This window comes from Podarcis vaucheri (genome assembly GCF_965113315.1).
Source record: "Podarcis vaucheri genome assembly, chromosome: 2".
Lineage (NCBI taxonomy): Eukaryota > Metazoa > Chordata > Lepidosauria > Squamata > Lacertidae > Podarcis > Podarcis vaucheri.
The window spans coordinates 54,977,802-54,992,610 of NC_138760.1; the positions used below are offsets into that span (position 1 = coordinate 54,977,802).

The following is a 14,809-nucleotide window of genomic DNA, read 5'->3' on the forward strand; positions in this document are numbered from 1 at the left end:
CAAAATCAAGTGAAGCCTTTTTTGTTCCACAGCGCCTCCATAGCATATCCATAACTGAAAGTGTGGGAACAGTTAGGAGTTTCCTAGAGCCAGACAGCATGGCCTGTTTTCTTATTTGTATGCACATCTGATGCAATGGTGCAAAAAATTCCATGTATGCAAGATGCTGGACTATAAGAACAAAGAGTTGTGTCCAGTGCTGCTGTTTTGTTTGCGAAGTTGACTTCAGGCTCATCCACACTTCCCTTTATCCCATGATTTCTTCCATTTGGTGTGTGGCATGTAGGCATGGATCCATTAGGTTTTTCTTTCATCCTGCCATTTTTCCCCAGGAAAGCCTAGAAGTTACCAATCAAATGGAAGCGAGCCATTCGTCTCCTGCAGCAGGACTTTCCTTTCCTCTCCCCTGCAGCCCCATATGCACCCTCAGCATCTACTTCAGAGGGTTGGGGAACCCTCTGGAGTATATTTTTGGGGTGTACAGGAAGAGGAGAGGAGAGGAGAGGTCCACCTGTGCTGCATTGGATACAGCCCAAAGTCCCAGATGGCAGCAGTATCACCATTTAGTAGCAGCAGCAAAGTACATGAACTTCTAAACATGGTTACAGTCAGACTTCTTAGCTGATGGTGCCAAGGAAAAATAACTGGGGAAGAAATGAGGGTGCAGTGATTATGAATTTGTGATTGAATTCATTGGTTCTGCTTTCTGGAGTTTGCTGTGCAAAAGAACTGCTCTGGAAATCAACAGGTGCTGGATTGTTTAGCAGAAGCTCCGAATGCATTCAACATTAATTTGTGGCCGGACATGAGCAAATGATCAAGGACTAGGGGTGCTTCTAAATGGAGGCTTAATGTCACATGCTGGTTGTTCAGATATCACAAATGGTTCATTGGCAGCAGCTGTTTTTTTTTTTTAATTAACAGATTTCTTCTTGAGAGGGTAAACCCAGTTTAAATGCGACGGGGTGGGACAGGAGACTGACAGCCATTTTTATGCACCTGACATTGTGTGCAGACAGCAGAAATCTTGCATGCATAAGCATACTTTATTTTTCATTTTAATAACTTATATGCCTCTTAATGTAACAAAATCTCCAAGTGGTGCTGACCACACAATAAACACCCATCCAGAAGCACCCTGGAAGCATTTTGAATTGGGAGCATTTGGGATTAGGAACTCCACACTGAATGCAGCTTCAGGCAGCCTGTAACAAGAAACAGCAGTAACTTGAGAACTATTATCTGTCTTCCAGTCTCTAGCCTTTATTCACTCCCCCATCCCCAAATATCACATTATCTCTAAATTAAATTGTAAGGCAAAGCTGTGCATGCATCCAGGTCTAGATAGCTTGTAAATCTATAGTCTGGTTCAGGTTATTTGCTTGTACTTCTTTGATGCCAAATTCATGCTGGGCTTTAGAAAGATTTAGCATTGGCTTGGATCCAAACATCCTACTGCACAAGTAAAAGGCACTTCTTGCTGATGCATATGTGACTGTGTATTAGCAATTCCCTCCCTCCCCCAATGTTCACAAGAGCGTTGATACCCTGCCCTTCCATTGTAAAAAGCAATGCTGTTTGTTGCTTGCAACTTATTAAAAAACAAAACAAAAACAAGGCACCTGAATGTTTCAATGTACATTAAGTGCCCATTGGTTTGTAAATTTCATGTATATATAACTGATCAGATGGTCATCCAAAAGAGTTGTAATAGAGACATGACAAACAAGTGAGTTTCAATAATAAATTTGAGTGGGAAAATAGTAATTCAGTTTTGAACAGCATCAAGAGCTGAATTCACTTCCAGCTTTTCCACCCACAGGCTTTTCAATTACTTTTCTCTCTCACAGACATGCACAGAATCTTCTGCTACATCTCCACATGAATTTCTTACGCTTCCTTCACAGCTTGTTGGCATTACTGTTGAAGATTCTTGTTGACAACCAGCTTGACCCTCCCTATAGGACTTGGGTATTCATGTTCAGAGGGTTCCCTGACTTTCTAGAGCCAGTTTGCAGATTCGAGAGGGCAACAGATGGAGGAAAACTAGGAAACAAGCAATTCCTTCTGTGCAAGTGGAAGTGGGTGGAACAGAGGGGAGCTGGGGGGGGGGTTGCTTGCACAGCAGGAACTTTGGACCCAAGCCAGTGTCTTGATGATGCTCACAACAAAAGAAAACCATGTAAGAGAAGCATCTTTCAAGAATGTACAATGTTCTCCTGAAGTGGGAACCCAAATATAACAGCTCTAGATTGGTGTCAGATCACTGGCATATGAAGGTGAAGTGAAAATGTGAAAGTAACCCATCTATTTTCACCTCCCAGAGCCAAATTGCTTAAAACAGTAGGAGAGGCACAGAATTGTCAGGGCTTTAACGAGAGGCCATTCTGGACTGCTTCAGCCATTGCCAGTTTCCTACATGGAATTTTCCTTCCATACAGGAAAAGGCTAATCCCAGTTCACCCACGATACTCACTAGGTGACCTTGGGCCAACCACAACTCCTTAGCCTAACCTACTTCACAGGGCTGAAAATAAGATGGGATAACCCAACGTATGGCATCCTAAGCTTCTTGGAGAAAGAACGTGGTGCAAAGATAATAGGAACGGGTGTACTAAAAAAGGGGGGATATTGCAGAAAACTGATGCCTACCAATTTGGATATATCATGTTTTGCTACATGAAACATCCTGTAAAGCCATGACACTAGTTGCAGCTCTCCTATGCTTCTACATATAGTGGAATTGATGCATTATCTTGTGTGGCAGTCTACTTGTAGACCCAGACTTTTTTATAGGTGGAAATAAAAAAAGCCTTGAAAGAGGATTAGTCAAATTCATAGAGAGTAAGGATCATAGAATCATAGAATCATAGAGTTGGAAGAGACCACAAGGGCCATCGAATCCAACCCCCTGCCAAGCAGGAAACACCATCAGCGCACTCCTGACATATGGTTGTCAAGCCTCTGCTTAAAGACCTCCAAAGAAGGAGACTCCACCACACTCCTTGGCAGCAAATTCCACAGTCGAACAGCTCTTACTGTCAGGAAGTTCTTCCTAATGTTTAGGTGGAATCTTCTTTCTTGTAGTTTGGATCCACTGCTCCGTGTCCACTTCTCCGGAGCAGCAGAAAACAACCTTTCTCCCTCCTCTATGTGACATCCTTTTATATATTTGAACATGGCTATCATATCACCCCTTAACCTCCTCTTCTCCAGGCTAAACATGCCCAGCTCCCTTAGCATCGTTTCCAGGCCTTATCAGTGGCTACAAGACATGAAGGCCATTCTCAGCTTCCACAGTCAGATGCAGTAATGTTTCTGAATACCAGTTGCTAGAAAACCCAGGAGAGGAGAGTGCTCTTGTGCTCGGATCCTGCTTGTGGGTTTCCCATGGGCATCTTGTTGGCCACTGCGAGAAGAGGATGCTGGACTAGATGAGGCTCTTCATTTGTTCTTATGAAATGCTTCTCCTTTTGAACAATTCATCCTTTCCAAAACAGACCCAAGGAACTGCTGGGGACATAAATCCCTGTACAACCTAGAGAGCAGAACTTTGTTTTCTTCCCTGATTAACACCCAGATTGGTTTTATGTACAGCTGTTGCTTTAAAAAGAAATCAAACATTTCATGTTGTTGATAGTCTGAATAAATCCATATCCAATGAGCAGTAAATAAATTATGAAGCAGAATTAGCTTCCCAAAGATCTTTGGTGTAAATAAAGTGAGATGGTTTAATCAAACAATGATCTAAGATTTTAATACTCTAGGTTTCCACCACCAGCAGATGTAACAACAACAAAATATTTTTTCCTAAAACATCCGTTCACCAGAGAGTCCAGCTATTCAGACAGCTGTTATAAGAGCATAAACAGTACTTTTGTAAAATTCAGCAACTTTATGTGCAAACAATCAAAATTGTATAAATGACTAGTTAATTAGGCAGCAAGGCACAATAAAAGAACATTTATTATGGTGTGTTCCCTTGAATTTTTGTGTAACATAAAACTTAAGAACAACCTTGCTGGATGAGACCAGAAGTCCACCTTGTCCAGCCTCCAACCAGAAGCCTATGAGAAGCCTGCAAGCAGGACCTGAGTCCAGCACCCCCCCCCCCCAAATGTTGTTACTTTTCCTCCTAGGGGAGTTTCTCCAGTCCCTGGATTGTTTTGGGTGCCTTTTTCAGCAGCTTTTTAAATTCGACAATATTGTTTTTGAGGTGCACCAACTTCAGAAGGTATTTTCACAACTGACATTAAGTACCTATTTTATTCTTCTACATGCCACTTATGAATACTTTATTATGGATGTGGTATAGAAAATCACTCATTTTTAAAACAAACATATATTCTAGTCAATGTAGGGTTTTATTTCTTAGGACAACTTGGATCCTCTTTGCAGAGAAATAATACAGCACGTATCCTCTACTTCAGAGATGGAGGATTTCCCCCTGCATTCCCTCCAGAGAAAGTGGTTGGTGGGGTGGAACCAAAGGCCATAATCCCTATTCTCTCACATATACACACCCCATTTTCACATGCATTAAAATGAGACTACTTTAAAAGTGACTGAACTTGATAAAATTCACCTTTGCACGTCCTCTGGTGTTTGGCTCTGCACTTTAATTCCATGCCATTTCAGACACTCCATTTGAGCCTGTGCACACGTACATGACCACAGGGAGAAAGGTTAGTGGATGAATGGGGTCATTGTGCATGACATTCCATCTTTGAGTTTATGGCTGCTGGGGAAAGTGTACAGCTCATTTTGCACTGATCTTTCTCCATATGATTATAGTACCTGGCCTATACAGTGGAATCTCAGTTGTTGAACATAATCCATTCCGGAAAACCGTTCGACTTCTGAAACTTTCAACAACCAAGGCACAATTGCCAGTCAGCAATTGCAATGGAGAAAATTGAGTAATCCACCTTGGAAGCCATTCAACTTCTGAGGAGCGTTCTAAAACGGAAGCATTCACTTCGGGGTTGTTGGTGTTCAAAAGCCAAAACATTTGACTTCTGAAGCGTTCGACAACCGAGGTTCCACTGTATTTTGGAAGTCAACTTAAAAAAAATAGAGGGGGGCAATTGAGTTCCTACAACATTTACTCTTCCTAGTCTTGGTACAATCTGTTGTACCATCAGACAAAAGCTACCTTAAAGGAAAATGTTTTTCCTAATAGCACATCTTACACACTGAGACTCATATTATTTGTATAACATTACCCCACTGCGGGTCTATATCTGTGGAACAGCTAAAGGGGAGAGAGCTAATGAGCTGGCATCAGTCAGAACTTCCAGCTGAATCATCTAACTTGCCCCAAAAATTGTTCACATCTTGCTGGGGCCTGAGAAATAATTTCCCATGAAGAACCAATCTTAGCTTGCGAGAGCCCCAGCTCCAAATGACTTCTGTTAAGTAATGCAGTGCAGCCACTGACCAAGGGCTTATCCAAATGATCAGTTCAAAACATGCTCTCAACAACAGCTGTGTAGGCTTTTCAGGATAGCCCTGCAAGCCATAATTCACAGTCAAGGGGGCAGTATCCAGCCCTATGTATAGCAGATGTGGAGTCAGCTTGCTACAGTGGTGATAGCCATGCTATTTCACAGATACACACACACCAGATATTTGGCAGTCGATGAAAGGGAGAAAACTTACTTTCCAAAGTGGGAACTAGAAGGCAGGATCTCATCCCAGCCAGGAAATCCTGCCTTGAGAGTAGTATGCTTCTGCATAAATAAAAATACATAGAGCAATACAGATGAAGATGATGAACCTGACAAGAGACTTCGTTTTCACTTTGCTGTGAAATTGGTCAATTTTAGCTCCAGTGCAAGTCTGGTGTCATGGGGAAGTTTGGGATTTGGAAGTTGCCTTATTTGTTATCAATGACATCATGGTGCTCTTCAAAAGGTGTCCATGACACTGGAGCAACCGTTCCACATTGCAGTGATCCTGCTTTCTAGGAGAGAATTGCATTGTCCCAGTAACAAAATATTTTGCTGTTTGCAGCATGCGAAGGATGGTGGAATTGGGACGGGGAAGGAATCATTGAAAGGCAAAAACTTCATTGAAAAAAGACATCAGAATGTCATACAACAAATGAGCGACAGTTGTGCATTTGTTTCACTTTAATTATGTATTTGTAAAGGTCCTGAGTGGCTAAGCCTCAGTGCTTCTTGGTAAATCAGGTACAGGATAAACTGCCCAGACAAGGAGTACTGCAATTGCTGTGGTTCTCTTGCACTGACTCAAGAGACTAGAATTGAACTTACATTATTGGGCCAAGTAAATGTCTAAATTCTGGGGCCCTCCAGATTGCTGGACTGCTGTTGTTTTGCAGATGTATTCTGCAACATGCCATTGATGCAAGCATAGTGTATGAGTGGTGGATTTATGCTGGAGTATCCACAAATTTATTTAGTTGTTCTGTGATGCTTCGCTGATGTTATTGCACCATTGCTGTCTGGAAGGGTATAGCACAACAAAAACAGAACAACACAAAAACAGAAACCAGAACTTTTGTGATATGAAAAGTTACATGATTTCAGCAGGAAGCTATGGGACAAAGCAAATCAGTATGTCTGTCCTGAAACTTTTGCAGATGCAACACTGTTGTAAGAAGGATCACGTATAACCACCCCAATGCCATTAGAAGCACAAATCCTCATAAAAAGGATGCAGAGAGAGGCCCTCAGCTTCCACTGGATGAGTCTTTCAGCTCACTGGGTGGTATCTCATGGTGTCAATCCACTTCTGGGAAAAATCCATCATCAGAATTGAAAGCAGAATTAAAATAGTTGGTGATACCTCCTGCTTCCTCCAGACAATTTTGGATCTGTTCCATTGGGTCTCCCAGTCCAGTGAAACTGATTTAGGAAATGCACTTGTGGCTTCAGTGGATAGGGAAAATTGCCAAAAATTGCTTTCCTCCCTCTGCTCTGCTATGGGATCCCTTTCTTTCAGCACATGGACACCACTGTCTTCTCTCAGGTGTCCAGCCTGTCCCGGTCTCCAAATACTATTTCTGAGCTTGCTTTAATCTCTCTGGTGCCACTAATGCTTCTCCCTTACACCGCAAAGTTTATAATATTAGTGTGAGTTTGGAGGACATATCAGCCCCTGCTGCAGCAGCTGACCTGGCACTAAAGCATCAGTGAAGAAATGCAGGCTGGCTGCTATGGGCTGTGCTGTTACTCCTCTGAGAAGCTGGTGCAGAATGAGTGCTTGGGGCCGGATCCTGATCTTTAGTTTGCTGGCACAAATTAGCAGACAGCCACCTTCCACTGCCAGGGGGTACTGCATGCAGAATCAAGCCTCTCTGCCTGATGGATTCAGATAAACAAGAAAAGAGAACACTCAAGTAGCTATCTGTCTGTGCTTTTCCATAAGGACTTTGAAAATACAAAGGCTCTTTCAAATAGGCCAGCAAAAGCATGCAGGAGAGACAGCAGCAGGAGGAGAGAGAGTGGACAGCGTTTTCCAAGTGGAAACAGACAGCTGCTGTGAAGAGCCGATGGGTGAGACGCCCTCTGAAATCTTATTACGGCGGCGACTGAGATCGAAAATGAGCTTGCTGGCCTCAATTTAATTCCCATTTGTTACCATGTTAAAAAAAATGAAACCACTGCACAGATTGTCACCATTCAGTCACAGAAGACCAGGACTGTGGAAACAGGTGATAGGGCATACGGATGAAGAAATATATTGACCAAGGCATCGTAATAAAGGAAAAGATACAGAAATACAAGTGTGCATGCTGAGTTAGATTGGGGAAGCTGGGCAGGAGGAGGATGGCAAATCTGGTGCAGTGGAGGATCATTTTTATCTGGTGGAGAAAGAACAACCAATATGTTGTTGTTTGGCTTTTATTGTAATGCCTCACTGGTTCATTTTTCAAACTGCATATCACAAATAAAACCGAGCAGTATACAAAACAAAATGAAAATAAAAAATTAAGAGTTGAAGACCAGGAAAGCAAGGGCAAACATAGAAGATGAAACTCAGCATTGTGATCTTCCAATTATTCTGTCTGTGCAAGCAAAGCACTGATCTGGGATTCTCCTGACTCCCCCCACCCAAGCCAATTTTGGGGGACACGGGAAGCGTGGGGAGAAGAGTTGGGGGAATCCACATTGTGCAAGCAGAAATCCTTGTGGAGGGTTTCCACTGATGGAACTGGTTAGGTGAATCCCTTCTATTGGGTCTTAAGTGGTATTTAAAAGTTACTACTGTCACCATGGACTGCAAGATGATCAAACCTATCCATTCTGAAGGAAATCAGCTCTGAGTGCTCACTGGAAGGACAGATCCTGAAGCTGAAGCTCCAGTACCTTGCCCACCTTATGAGAAGTGAAGACTCCCTGGAAAAGACCCTGATGTTGTGAAAGACTGAGGGCACAAGGAGAAGGGGACAACAGAGGACAAGATGGTTGGACAGTGTTCTCGAAGCTACCAGCATGATTTGACCAAGCTGCAGGAGGCAGTGGAAGACAGGAGTGCCTGGCATGCTCTGGTCCATGGGGTCACGAAGAGTCGGACACGACTAAACGACTAAACAACAACTGTCACTACTTCATGAATTACTGAAGGGAGGGCATACTGGGGCATGGATGCTATCACCAAAAAGGCCTGCTTCCACTTTGTCACAAAATGAGAATTGACAGTCCAGTGGTTGTGGAATGGCCACCAGGGTCTCCATGGAAAATCTTATAAGATCTGCTTGGTCTGTACTGCAGGTAGTGATTTGTTATGAGGTATCCTGGTCCCAAATTGTTATCTTATCTTTAAACCAGTCTCTGACTGGTTCTCTGACGATCCTTCAAACTGAGGACTGTCATATGCAATGTAGGACACCTAAGAAGTGTTTAAGGCAGAGGGGCCTGAGATTTGGTTTTGACACAGGGTAATTTGACACAGGATAATTTTTCACAAGTTCTCTCTGACAGGTAATGGTGTTATTTCTGATTTGATATTTTTGTCCCTTGCTGATTCCTTGCCAGAGGGTTCCTGGTGTCTTTTCAACATCAGTGTCCTGGAGCCCTTCCAGATGATTTTGGCTGGAATTTTGATTCCTCACTAATTATGTTTAGAATATTTAGGGCAGGGGTGAAGAATAGGATCAGGGACTGGCATGAGCCACTTTGACACTTGGGTGGGGCCACCCACATATCAATCACTTGATGTTGCCATGCCATCAAGAGAGCTGCCTATGAATCCTGCTTATCAGCTTCTCTTAGCTATCTGGCTGACCACTGTGAGAACAGGATGCTGGACTGATTCAACTGGCTCTTCTTATGTTCTTATGACCCAACTTCAAAGCAAAGAGTCAGGACCATGTTCTAAGTGCACTCCCATTTTTTTCACCTCTTTCTTTTTACTCCAGGATCAAGATGGCCAGCTGATAAACACTGGCAGGAGTGCCAACTTGAATAAAATATTGGGAGGGGGGTCCAGGTAAGCCGTGCCCCGCATAATCAATCACATGACACTGTACATGAACACCATTGGAATGGCAATGCCCATCAACCTTGGGGGGGCAGCCCCCTCAAATATATTATTGGGTGGGGGCCAAAAGGACCTCAGCTGCTAGCGGTTGGTTCCTATGGGCCACTGTCAGCAGGAATCTGCTGCACTCAGTGGCATAGCATGGGTTGCCGGCTCCTGGGGTGGGCAAGCCACTGACACTGCCAGAGTTCCATGTGCACCAGCATTCCATGTGCACCAGAAAACTTGATGTTGCAGAGGCAGCAGGAACAGAAGCAGCAGTATGTGCAGAAGCTGGGCAGCAGGGAGTGGAAGCTGGGGAAAGGGCAGAAGAACTACTAGCTTCCCACCAGCTCCACCCCCACACTCTGTGCTACAGCAACCTGACAACAAATACAAATATTAGCTTCTCTGCACAGCCCTGACACGACAAGTTCATTGGCTGTGCTCCCAAGATAGCACTTTTTATGAGATGGGTATTCAAAAAATCTTCTGAGAAATGCTGCAATAAATGCCCATGGCTACATAGCAAATATTTCAGGAAGAGGCAAATGGCATCTACTTCCGTCTTTAAAGAACACTTAGTGCCATTTGTACTCTTTCTTTCTTTCTTTCTTTCTTTCTTTCTTTCTTTCTTTCTTTCTTTCTAGTACTGGCTTTGCTTTTCAAACCTCTCACTATATTGCTATTGACCCAATAGAGGGATACTCCATGCCATCCTGTGATGGGCTTGTGGGCATCCTTGTACCATCCTGTACTCTCTTATTCCAGTATCGCTCAGTCTTTCTCACCAGACTTCGGTTTCTTTGGTTACACTCTTTGGAGCCTGGCTTATTAGGTCTCATTGCTTGGGCTCTGAGGTTCTCCACCTGAGGAGATAGGGTGGGCAGGTCAGTTCATCTGGATGAAAAGTTGTGGTTTGTTTGTTTTAAAAAATGAGAATCAAATACCTTCCCTTTTCAAATGTATCTATTTATGTGTTTTTCAAGTACTTATACCACCATTATGCAGCAATGCACTTGAACCAATTCTCATATTTTCTTAATTTTTGCAGGTGTAACCTGGTGCAGGAGAATAAGGACTGTCATAGACTGAGGAACCTGTCCCCCTCCCCGATGTTGTTGGACTCCAATTCCCATCAGCTCCTACCAACATAATGGGAAGGACGGTGGGAGTTGTAATCCGGCAATATCAGGAGGGCCACAGGTTCTCTTTGACTATCATAGCCCATTAACTGCCTACTTTTATTGGAAAGTGAAGATTCGCAATTGCCATCACAACCTCTCATCTGAGGGAATTCTTCATCATCATCTGTTTCTCTACTGGGTCCTGGTTTTGTTGTGAGATTATAGGTGATGGTGATCAGTTAAAAAAGCAGTGATTAATCAGGGAATAATGACAGTGAGAGTTAATCAATCATGGAGCTATTTAGACTTTGATGGCTGCATGTTGCCATCACAAGGAACAAATAGACAGTGTCAGTATGAATGGTTTGGATTGCAGCACAAGAGTTGGGGTGGGCTTCCTATATCAGCCAGGCAATAACAACCATGCATGCTTCCTAGCTGCTGGTGAAGAGCAGCAGCATTTTAACAGAGGACTTACTTTGTCCCTGATTTCTCTATCATTCAACTCATCCATCAAATATGCAGCTTCTTGTGGCAAGCACTGAGTCAGATGCATGGGGCCCCAAACAGCTGCAGGATGATAGGCTCACACAAGACATTGCTAAAAACAGATGAATTTTCACAAGAACTGGAAAATGTTAACTTATGGGGCAAAATAAAGCTCTTGCCTAGCTTTTTTTAGCTTGGAGTTTATATTTACAGTTATATTTTTATTTTCTCAAGAAAACACACTGTCACTTGCAGAAATGCTAGATTTGTGCTGCTGTGCATGTTTCCCTAGCTTCTTGCTAAAAAGATCAAGTGGAGCTAAAAGTAGAGGAAGCCCCAGATCTGAACCTTCACATCTCCATCTAGCATCTCCACAGCTGGGAAATACTCCTGGCTCGGAAAACCTGAAGATCTGGATTATGGGGGCAGTTCAGTAGTACTGAGTTAGAATAACCATTGGTTGGACTCCATATGAAATGGTTCCTCATGATCTATGACGGAAAACTTCAACATTTTCAGACCTAAATGGACCCATGAATTTAAAGGACATGGCTTCTCCCAAAGAATCCTGGGAACTGTAGATTGTTAAGGGCACTGGGAGTTGTAGCTCTGTGGGAGGGGAAACGGCAGTTCCCATGATCCTTTGGGGAGAAACCATGCATTTAAATCTAGTGTGTGACCTCAGTGGTAAGTGCTGTTTTACAGTGAAGCAGACTGTGCAAGGAGGTGGCACACTCCTCTTTTCTGGAGGTGTTTAAAATGAGATTTGGTTGTCCTCTGTCAGTGATGCTTTAATTGCATCCTGCATTGAACTAGGGGTTGGTCTACAGGACCTCCACAGTTCCTCTCTGTAATTCTGTAGATAATTTCTTTGGAGGCTCTATGGATCCAGGGGCATCACTCACATTAGAAATTCACAGAGGTGGGGAGAGCCAGGCACTTAGTCACGTGTCTGGTCCAGTCACCAAAATCTGATGTCCTGTGTACCATCAACATGATGCAGTAAATGGGGCACAACTCTTCCCCGACTGCTTGGTTTTGCTTTTGTGAAATTCCATGGGGATCTGAGCCAAGCAATTTGCAGTCGAAGGGTTACTGTTTCAGTCATTAAAAATAAATATTAAATGACCTAGTTTTTTTATTCTCTTAAAGTCCCAAGAAAGAGAAACAGTAAGTGGAATCGACAAATAGATTTTGGATGCTTTGATGGAGTGGCAGGATTTTTAAAAAGCAAAGAAACTGAAAGCAGGAAGTAAGGCAGAGGCTTCGTCTGCATTGTTACAATGCACTTCTCCTTTTGCACAATTCAAACAAGAGCTCAGTCTGCTTACAGTGTAAACAAGGCAGGAGAACTATGTCCTTTGTAAGACCCTGTAAGCCTCATTCATAGGGTTTTGGTAACGTTTGCACCCTGACCTATTCAGAGTGGAGAAACCAGACTCTCACTACCACCAGGAGGAAGTTACAAAAATCGCTTCCATGGAAGAATGTCTTTTCCTGAGGAGTTCTGGAAAAGCGCATGGGGAGATTGGTTGGCAATTGTTCAAATTGTGTTAACAAGGTTTCAGCATCCCTGACACAATATCCCAATGCATAGGAGTTGAGATAGCCCTGCCACCGGGGAAATGGCACTGCTGCAGTGAGGGTCATGGCAATGTCTTCTATAGCCTTTTTTCTTCTTCAAGCGGTCAGGGCAGATGTGCTCCATAGTGCTGGAGGAGGGGAGCACACAGATTCTGTGTTAAACTGCTTAGAGGTCTTCTGTTGAGTGATATATAAATCTTGTTGAATAAAACAAAGGGTTGTGTTGTTGTTGTTTTTTAAAAAGAACATTAACTAAATGGCAGGGTTCCAGTTACAGATAGGTAGCCGTGTTGGTCTGCCATAGTCAAAATAAAAAAATTCCTTCCTGTAGCACCTTAAAGACCAACTAAGTTAGTTCTTGGTATGAGCTTTCGTGTGCATGCACACTTGTTACTCCTGGGAAGGGTAGCTTTCCTGGTATTGATCCATATTAATTAATTTTGGCATAATGCAAGTCCAGGCCCGCCTACCAAGCTGACTAACTTCTTAAGACATTCATTGACAGCTTGAAGCAATCAGAGACAGGAAATGGGCTGTCCCATTGGTTTGGAAAGAGAAGGGCATTTCCAAATGTTGACACAGTCTTCCTCATTTTTACAAACCTTAGAAGTCCCATGGCTGATTCACAGATTCCCAAGTTCCTGATTTACATGTTTCGTTGCATGATTGCAATTTCATCCCAAGCACAAATTCATGTGACTGCCATTTGCTACCAAACACCAGCCTAGCTGCCTAAAGCTTGATCATGGTGTTCTTTTTCCTCCCTCTCTGTGCATCTGGCTCTTCTCTAAAAGAGGAAAGCAATGAGTAATGTGCCTGCTAGGAACAAAAGTTCCCAGGAAAAGTGAAGCATGCAGATGTTGCATTGCCTGAAGGTGCAAAAAGCAATTTACTTTGCATCCATAGTGCTCAAAACTGGTTCTTCAAGTCCAGATGCAAAGAATGCAAATGAGAGAGAGAAGAGAAGAGAATTGGGGCAATGTGGAATATGCTGAAGGAGGCTTACAGACCCACATCATTGCTGCTTTTGTTGCTCTCATTGCAAAACTGGTTTGTTTGGTTCATGTCAAATCAGTGGTCTGTGCTTAGTCACATAGTAAAGTAAAGCTGCATCACACACTATAGTTCCTGATAAGGCAGGGACAAGGAACCTGGCATCCTCTAGCTGGGGCTGGACTACAACTCCCACCGTCCTTTACCATAGACCACAGTGACTGGGGCTGATGGAAGCTGGGGTTCAACAACACCTGGAGGGCTTCAGGTACCCCACTCCAGTTGTAGGAAGATGACCTTGGATGGTTCAGATTCTTGGTTTTGTAAGACCCCGCTCTTTTGCTGAGTTTACACTTCTCTGTTCCATTTGGAACGATTTTGTGTTTTTGAAATTGTAATGATTTTATCTGTTTTTATAATTGCATTTTCTACTGCTGTAGCTTGCCTTGGGACCTTGTGGTGAAGGATGAGTAAGGTATCTTATCAGTAAATAAATAGTCCCATGTTCTGCCTCCAGTGTCAGAAGGCAATTATGCTTCTGAATGCCAGTTGCTGGGAACTGCAAGTGGGGAGAGCAATACACAGGTCCTGCTTGCAAATTTCCCACAGGCATCTGGTTGGCCCCAGTGAGAATAGGATACGCTAGACTAGATGAGCCACTGGCCTGATCCAGGAGGGATCTTCTTGTGTTCTGTCTTATTATGATAAAATAGACCCTTCTCTAATGACTATGTACATGAGCTTTTATATTGTCCTTCCACTACATGCAGAATAGGGGAAATGTACAGGCTAAATACCATGTTTATTGTGGGAAGCATCTCTTAGATGCATGCTTAGAGTTTTTAAGGGGATGTAACAGCTAAATAGGGACGCGGGTGGCGCTGTGGGTAAAACCTCAGCGCCTAGGACTTGCCGATCGACAGGTCGATGGTTCGAATCCCCGCGGCGGGGTGCGCTCCCGTTGCTCGGTCCCAGCGCCTGCCAACCTAGCAGTTCGAAAGCACCCCTGGGTGCAAGTAGATAAATAGGGACCACTTACTAGTGGGAAGGTAAACGGCATTTCCGTGTGTTGCGCTGGCTCACCAGATGCAGTTTGTCACGCTGGCCACATGACCCGGAAGTGTCTC

General features: G+C 43.5%; 1 long non-coding RNA gene across 1 annotated transcript in view; it reads left to right on the top strand.

Moving 5' to 3' along the window:
• The window catches only part of LOC309526815, a 40,520-nt gene extending 36,555 nt beyond the window's left edge, over positions 1-3,965 (top strand). Inside the window, exon 4 of the long non-coding RNA XR_014216953.1 lies at positions 3,768-3,965. This is a non-coding gene — a long non-coding RNA (uncharacterized lncRNA). The remainder of the gene's footprint in view (positions 1-3,767) is intronic.
• Positions 3,966-14,809: the final 10,844 nt, after the last annotated feature.